This window comes from Hydra vulgaris, chromosome 04, assembly GCF_038396675.1.
Source record: "Hydra vulgaris chromosome 04, alternate assembly HydraT2T_AEP".
NCBI classification, from domain to species: Eukaryota; Metazoa; Cnidaria; class Hydrozoa; order Anthoathecata; family Hydridae; genus Hydra; species Hydra vulgaris.
Window position 1 is genome coordinate 48,991,684 of NC_088923.1, and position 8,317 is coordinate 49,000,000.

Genomic DNA, 8,317 nt, shown 5'->3' on the forward strand with positions numbered 1-8,317 from the left:
AAATAATTTCGCCTAATAAAATTGTATAGTTTATGTCAAATATATATATTTAATATGTTTATATAAAGTTTCTTTATTATGTTGTCGAAAAAAATCAGCAATATTGTTTTACGATTAGTAAAAAAATATCGAAATATTATCCAACTTTTTAGCTTTACATCTACATGTAAAAAAATGACTGGTACAAATACTGTGTTAGATATTATAGCTTAACTTTAATTCTTTTTAATGATATATAATACTATATTTCAAAAATCGATCTTTGTAGGTTTTATTAAGGAATAAAAATGGTAGTAAATTCCGCGATGAAATCTCGGTCAACTTTACAGGTGAATTAAAGCTTCAGGCGTGACATATTTTTGTTACTTTTGATTTTTTCCAATTACAAAAACGTAAGCTAATAATAAAAAAAATTATTTGTAAGATTTTAGTATCCTATATATGAAAGATTGAAAATACCTCTAAATTCTCCGTTTTTGAGGCTAGTGGAAAAACAGTTTTAAATGCACAATTTATTTTTACGTAATGCGCTTGCGCTTAATAAAAGTCCATTGCGAAACTACCGTGGCCTGGCTTAAGATTTCCTAAACGATGAAAAACCTGACTACATATTCTAAAACATGGTAGTCCACAATTCATAATTTGAACCACATTAGCTGTAATAGAAGCAAAAAAAAGACAGTCATTATAACTTCTAATATAAATAAGATAATTCATGTTGAATTTATGATCTGTATAAATCCATGTAAATAAATCTTGTAAAGCTTGCGGAAATGGTGAAAGTGGAGTTAAAACTGCCTTTTCATTATCGCAACATAGACAATAACTTTCATAAGGAATTTTTTTAGCATCGTTGTTGACAGATCTGGTTCATTTCTCATAAATTATTATTATCTGGAATAACATTACCTTTTGCTATACAATGCATTCTTCCTTGTCTTGCAGCATTTATTACATCGTTCTTATTAGGGTTCAAGTTAATTTCAGCTCGCAGAGCAGCATCCCATCCAACATTGACATACGGGTACCGAACGGGGCCCATATGGGTTGTCAACTGGGTCCCGTATGGGATGACCAACGGTATCCCACCGGATCTTGGCCGCGGTTCCCATATGGGGCTCATATGGGTATGCCCGCTGGGTATCCCGTATGGATCCTAGTTAAATCCCGTACTTTAAAACCGTAAGAGGCCTATTTAAGTTTGCAACTGGGATCCATATGGAAAACCCATCGGAGACCCGCCGGATCTTGGCCGCGGTTTTCCTCTGGGGCCCATATGACGGGTATCCCATAAGGGTCCCACGAGAATTACCCATTGCAAATCATGAAAAACTACGTTAAAATGTTTAAAATTTACAGAAAAAGCAAATTTATATATAACTTGCTGAGTTTATTTCAAAAAAAATAATTAAAACTACAGTCGAAATTAGGCAAACTTTTAAACGATTCTTTAATAGTTTATCGAATGCTTTCATGGTTATCTCGCGAATTGGAAGCTTTTCAATTGTTGTTTAAACGTTTCTTTGAAAACCTCTTTACATAATATCTCGTTTTTACATGACCTGTAAAAAAATTAAAGTTAACTGTTAGTCTTGAATTTCATAAGTAACAAATTATATTTAATGTTATAAAACTCTTACAATTTCTCCTAAAACTCTTCAGATAAAAAATGTAATTTTCACCATCGAAGGAAGAAAAATATAATCTTTAATTTTATAATCGATATTTATTTAAACGTTTTAAAATGTACTTGTAATAAATAAGCACACGCTTGTGATTCATATAATAAATTGATAACATTCCTTTAGTTACTGATAAATAAATAATATAAAACTATTATATAAATATAATTTTATATTTATATTGAATATGTTGAATATAATCTTAAACTGCTGATTTAGGTGAGCTGTGTGACAACATACTGAAACAGCCTGCTGCCGGGGGCTACAAATTTTTAAATGTAATCTTTAAAATAGAGCGAAACCTTTTTCATTTCACACTAAAGTTTCATCAATTAAGACTCATCAGAAACCTTATATAACAGTACCGTGGCTACTCGATCCAAACACCCCCCTCCTTCAAAAAGGCCCCGAAATTCTTTAAAATCTTTCCAATAGATAATACTAAATAATAAAAAACCTTACATTTTTAAAAGGGCCCCTAAATTTGCAGCTGAGCCCCCTAGGCACAGCTCTGCTTATATATATAAATATATATAAATACATATATATATATATATATATAAATACATATATATATATATATATAAATACATATATATATATATATATAAATACATATATATATATATATATAAATACATATATATATATATATATATATAAATACATATATATATATATATATATATATATATATATATATATATATATATATATATATACATATATATATATATATATATATATATATATATATATATATATATATATATATATATATATATATATATATATCAGGGTGTAGACTAGCCCTGTGGAGTCTCATCAAATGTGGTATTCCCACATTTGATGATTCCCACATGCTTAATAAATTTATTCATTGAAACTATTTTAACTGCGTAAATCGCTTTTAAATACAGTTTTAAAAGGTTTAAACGATTAGTATATATATTGTCTTCTTTTATTTTTATTTTCATTTTTAAATTATAAATGTAAAATAAAATGCTAAATAGTGTCTAAGTTTTAACAAAACAATTTCCAAGATCCTCTTGCAACTTTTCAACTTGCTAAAACAACTTTTTAATTGACGACAGTCGATAAAAAACACTATACATTATATGTTATTTACAGCTTTTATGAAGGAAAACAGTAAAAAAAAATTATTAAAGGTTTGTAAAATCCCTAAAATTATAATTTGCGTAAAATCCAGATGTTTGGCAACCCTTATTATATGGAAAGACTTTGAATATTTCAGTTTTTTAATACTTTAATATTTTAAAACTAAAAATTTTAAAATACTTAAAAAAAATTTTTTAACTTTTTTATATAGGTAATCGTATTATTGTTCATCATATTTTATATTAGAATTTTAATCATTAGATAAATTTAAAAGTTAAAAAACTTATTTAAATCGATAGTTTTTAAATGAAAGTTAAATGAAAGTTTCCGAAATTTTAATAACTTTCAATTAAAAACTTGTTTGGCTTGCCAATTTCTGTCAAATATAATGCTACCCTAATTTAAATACTCGGTATAGTTAAGGCGATTTACAATTTATTCGAATTTATTTATTTGAAATTAGCGTGATTTTATACGCATATTATGTCCAAACAAAAGCTTTAGATATAATTTTTTTCGCTTCAGGTTTTGTAAATATTTGAAGAAACTTTTCTCTTTTTTATATAATTTTCTAATCCTTTTTACTACCTCTAATTGTGAATTTAAACAAAACCATTTTAGAGCCTCTAGATCACTTTCGCTCATCGGCATTAACATGAATTTAGTTAAAATCTTTTGAAAAAGTTCCTTAACTTACTATAGATCCTAGTTCTAATCGGTTCTGACCTATATTAGCTTTATATAGTTGTCAAAATACAATATTTTTATCAATTTTTACAAAACATACAAGAATTCCGAACAAAAAAGAACTTGCAATAAGAAAAAGTCCCAATAAACGATCAGAACAGATCATATTTTTAAACCATGATGTTCACTTTACCTAAAAATCGTATTTATTTAAAATCTTATTGGAATTTGGACAAGCGATTGGGATTTAAAAAAGATGTAAAAAAAAAAAAAAAGAATCTACTGTTTGGGTATTTTCGCTTCAAACATTTATATTTTATGATACTGCAAAATTTATCATTAAATTTTTTTATGATTCACAGACCTGATCATTTAATGGAAATATGTCGTAGTCAACAAAATATCATACAGGCGCTATGGTATTTTAAAATCGCCTTAAACCGAGTAAGTAACAATGATATTTAAGGGGCAGATATAGATTCTTTCACAGTACGAGGGCAGCAACTAAATTTAATCGGCATATTTAAATATCTAGTAAATTAGGTATTTTAGTAAAAAAATATACTTAAATACAAAAACAGATTTTTTTTTTTTAAATTTACAAATATACATTAAATATCTACGTAAATTTTGTATTTGTAAATTTAAAAAAAAATTTAATTTTTGTAATTATTGTAAATATTGGTTAATAATTAATAATATAATATTGCTTAATTATCTTCTTTTATGTTTTACGCAAGTTTTATTTTTAATTTTTTGTTGTTGTTATTTTCGGTTAACTTTACCAGCTTATTTATTTTACCGAAATTAATAATAAATCTTTTAATATAAAAACGTTATTAACTTATTTTAAATTATAATATTTATTATTCTGCAAATTTTATTTGTAACTTTCCTAACTTAAGATAAACAGCAAGAATGTAAATTAAGAGTTTTTGAATAACAAAAATAATTTATTAAACAGAATTTATTAAGGAGAATAACTGACGTCAATTAAAAATAAAAAAATTTTTTTTTTCTATTTTTGAATGAATGATCTTGCTTGTTAATGACGACACGTTTTTTTACATTAAAAAATCGATCTTAATTCTTAATTCATTAACTTAATTCATTTCCTTGTTGTGCATATTAATTGCGTTTTTTACTAGTCTAGCGTAACACTTAAAATCTAAGACTGATTTAATTTTTTTTTTTTTTAATTATGATTGGAAATTTTAAACCAATTGGGAAACCGCGTTATACGCGGGGCCATCAGGCTGGCTAACACCCTGTATATGTAAATATATATATATATATATATATATATATATATATATATATATATATATATATATATATATACATATACAGGGTGTATATATACATATACACCCTGTATATGTATATATATATATATATATATATATATATATATATATATATATATATATATATATATATATATATATATATAAAATATATATATATATATATATATATAAATATATATATATATATATATATATATATATACACATATACATATATATATATATATATATATTTATATATATATATATTTATATATATATATTTATATATATATATTTATATATATATATATATATATTATACCATCAGTGTAATTTATTTCACTATAAAGCTGGTCGGATAAGCAGTTAAATCGAAATCGATACTTATTTGCTTATGAAACATTTAGTGCAATTTATAAAGTAAATTTTTTAGATTAGAACTTTCTATTGCCATCAAAATACAACGGCAACATTTATTTGGAGAGTCGATAATTTCATCAGTTCAATGCAGTGTTTATTTGATTGAAATGTTTTAGATAAGTTCTAAGCAACCCATTATGGCTTGCCAGCATCTATCTAAAATAATCATGAATTCATTACTTTTTTCAGCAATTTATTGAAAAAAACATTCTACTTCATGTGCATAAGTAAACTAAGGTAACTTTTTTAGTTTATAGTTGTCTCTAAATTACACGTAGACATCATAGATATCTACATATAGACATCATAGATATCTACATGTAGACATCATAGATATGTACATGTAGACATCACAGATATGTACATGTAGACATCACAGATATGTACATGTAGACATCACAGATATGTACATGTAGACATCATAGATATCTACATGTAGACATCATAGATATCTACATGTAGACATCATAGATATGTACATGTTGACATCATAGATATCTACATGTAGACATCATAGATATCTACATGTAGACATCATAGATATCTACATGTAGACATCATAGATATCTACATGTAGACATCATAGATATCTACATGTAGACATCATAGATATCTACATGTAGACATCATAGATATCTACATGTAGATATCATATATATCTACATGTAGACATCATAAATATCTACATGTAGACATCATATACATGTAGATATCATAGATATTTACATGTAGACATCATAGATATCTACATGTAATTTTGTATGTAGACATCATAGAGTAAACTAAGAAAGCGTTAAGGTTAACTAAAAAAACTACTGTTTTTTTAGTTAACCTTAACGCTGTTTGGCCATAACCCCTAGGCCTGTTTCTTTTAGCAACTCTAAGTGGTGGTTTAATAAGTTTTAACCTTTGGACATCTAAAGATTCATTTATCTGTTCTTGTTGATATATACTTTCAGTCGTAAAATCAATATGATTATCCTCTAATCCAGTGACTTCATCTTTTACATGGTCATCAATGAATGGATCTTCATTATTTTTGACAAAGAATTTAATATCTTGATATTCATTCATAATTGTATTTTTATAAGAAGATTCCATAGGATCATTGTTTACTGAACTACTAGAACTTCCAGGAGCCACTACAAAGCTTTCGGATGAGATAGAAGTTGTCTTACTATCTGATACTTGTTGATCTTCAATGAAAATTTCAAATCTTTTGTCATAACTAACCATCTCTTCAAATTTATCAAACTGCTTTAGATAATACTGGAACGTTTCTGTACCAAATTCCACCATTTTGTTTACTAGCTTATCAGAGCAAACCTTGATAAGTTTATATTTCTGAATTTTGTCTAGTGCTGGAGTTCTTAAATTAGAATTCTCTTCTTTAGTATTTTCATTTGGAATAGGTGAGCCTTCAATATAATTATTCGCAACATGCCATCTTGGAATAAACCAATCTAAACTCAACTTTTCATTACCCAATTATTGGGAAACAGCAATAAGATGACGACAGGGCAAGCACATATTCATAAAAAATTTACAATTACACAACTTTTCACTCACTATATAAGTGTTGTCACCAATAATCACGTTGTGAGTATTGTTAGATTGCAAAATTAAATCATACTGTGTACTTTTTACAAGCTCAAGGGATACATGTTTTATAGCATATGGTGTAATTATGTTGTGAAGGTAGGACAACTCAGAAAAGTATTTTTTGGTTAAACTTTTAATTTGCTTGAATTTGCACTCCTCTAAAAACATGTCATTTAAAAAAATATTTTATTAAGACACTGATGCAAATCTATTGGGTGAGTTTTTACACTTTTTAATTTCTGATGATAAGATTCAATTCTATTTTTAGTGGTGTCGCCAAAGTTTAAATGTTTTGCTCGTTTATAAAAAACCCAACGATCACGCATATGATCCCAATTATTTAAAAAGTATTCTGCTAAGCACTCATCAAGAGACAAAAGCAACTGTTTCTGTTTTTCAAATATTGACTGATCTCTTGAATGACAAAGTGTATCCAGGTATACAGAAATTTGTCTTTTAATATCAGTGGTACATGATAAGTCTGCAATCTTTTTCTTGAAAGCTTTTTTAACATGAAACAAACAAATTTCACAAAAACTATTAGGAAAATATTGCTCCAGTGTTGTTAATTCACTCATATCTTTGTCTATCATAAATGTTTTAATGGAATTCCAAGAAGTATTAAAAGCTTTAAAGGTTTTAAAAATTTGACCAAGCATCACTTCTGACTCATTGGCAATTAAAGCAAAAGCAATTATATGGGAAAATCCATTCCCATCCACGCATAAAAATGACACCAGGGGCATATCACTGTTGTTGAGACAGTAGGTGGTGTCAATACAAATGTGTTCAGGAAACTTACTAAATGTGGATCTCATTACACTAGTTTAAACAAATAAAAACTGAAGAGTATTATCATCTGACATACCATATTGTGATACCAGTCCAGGATCACTCTCTTCTTTTCTCAACTACTTTCACTAGCAGTTCTGCAGCATTTAAAACAAAATTTGAAGAGGGGCATATTTTTTCTTACAATGAAAGACATTTACTTTATTGGAAAAGAATTTTATATAAATTTTATATATATATATATATATATATATATTATATATATATATATATATATATATATATATATACAGGGCTTGTGATGAAGCAAGCGCGATCGCGCTCCGCTCGTAAAACGCGCTCGTAAACGGTATTTTCAAAGGTTCTAGGCGCGATAAACAACGCTCGTTCAGCTTATAACGAGCGTATAAAATAAAGCTCGTCCAATAGTTCGAGATTATTTTTTTATTTTCATAAAATATTTAAAAAAGATTTTTTATTAAAGATATACTATTATCAAAGCACTAATATAAAATATAAAAAGCACTACGTCGTTCTCTTTTGCACTAACGTAATGAATGAGCAGTTTGAAGTCGTTAATAGTCACTAATTTCTATTATGGAATGTGCACGTGGAAACACAATGTGAATACAAAAATGCGCAAATAAAATAAGAATAGAAAATTAGAAAACCACTAAAAGAAAATTAAAACTTTATTTTTAATCTATTTAGAGTATTTTTAAT

The 8,317-nt window shown here is 26.6% G+C and overlaps 1 long non-coding RNA gene across 1 annotated transcript in view; it reads right to left on the bottom strand.

Annotated features, from left to right (window-relative positions):
* Nucleotides 1-1,393: 1,393 nt before the first annotated feature.
* LOC136079878 (uncharacterized) overlaps nucleotides 1,394-8,317 on the bottom strand; it is a 28,001-nt gene continuing 21,077 nt past the window's right edge. Inside the window, exon 4 of the long non-coding RNA XR_010638300.1 lies at nucleotides 1,394-1,562. This is a non-coding gene — a long non-coding RNA (uncharacterized LOC136079878). The remainder of the gene's footprint in view (nucleotides 1,563-8,317) is intronic.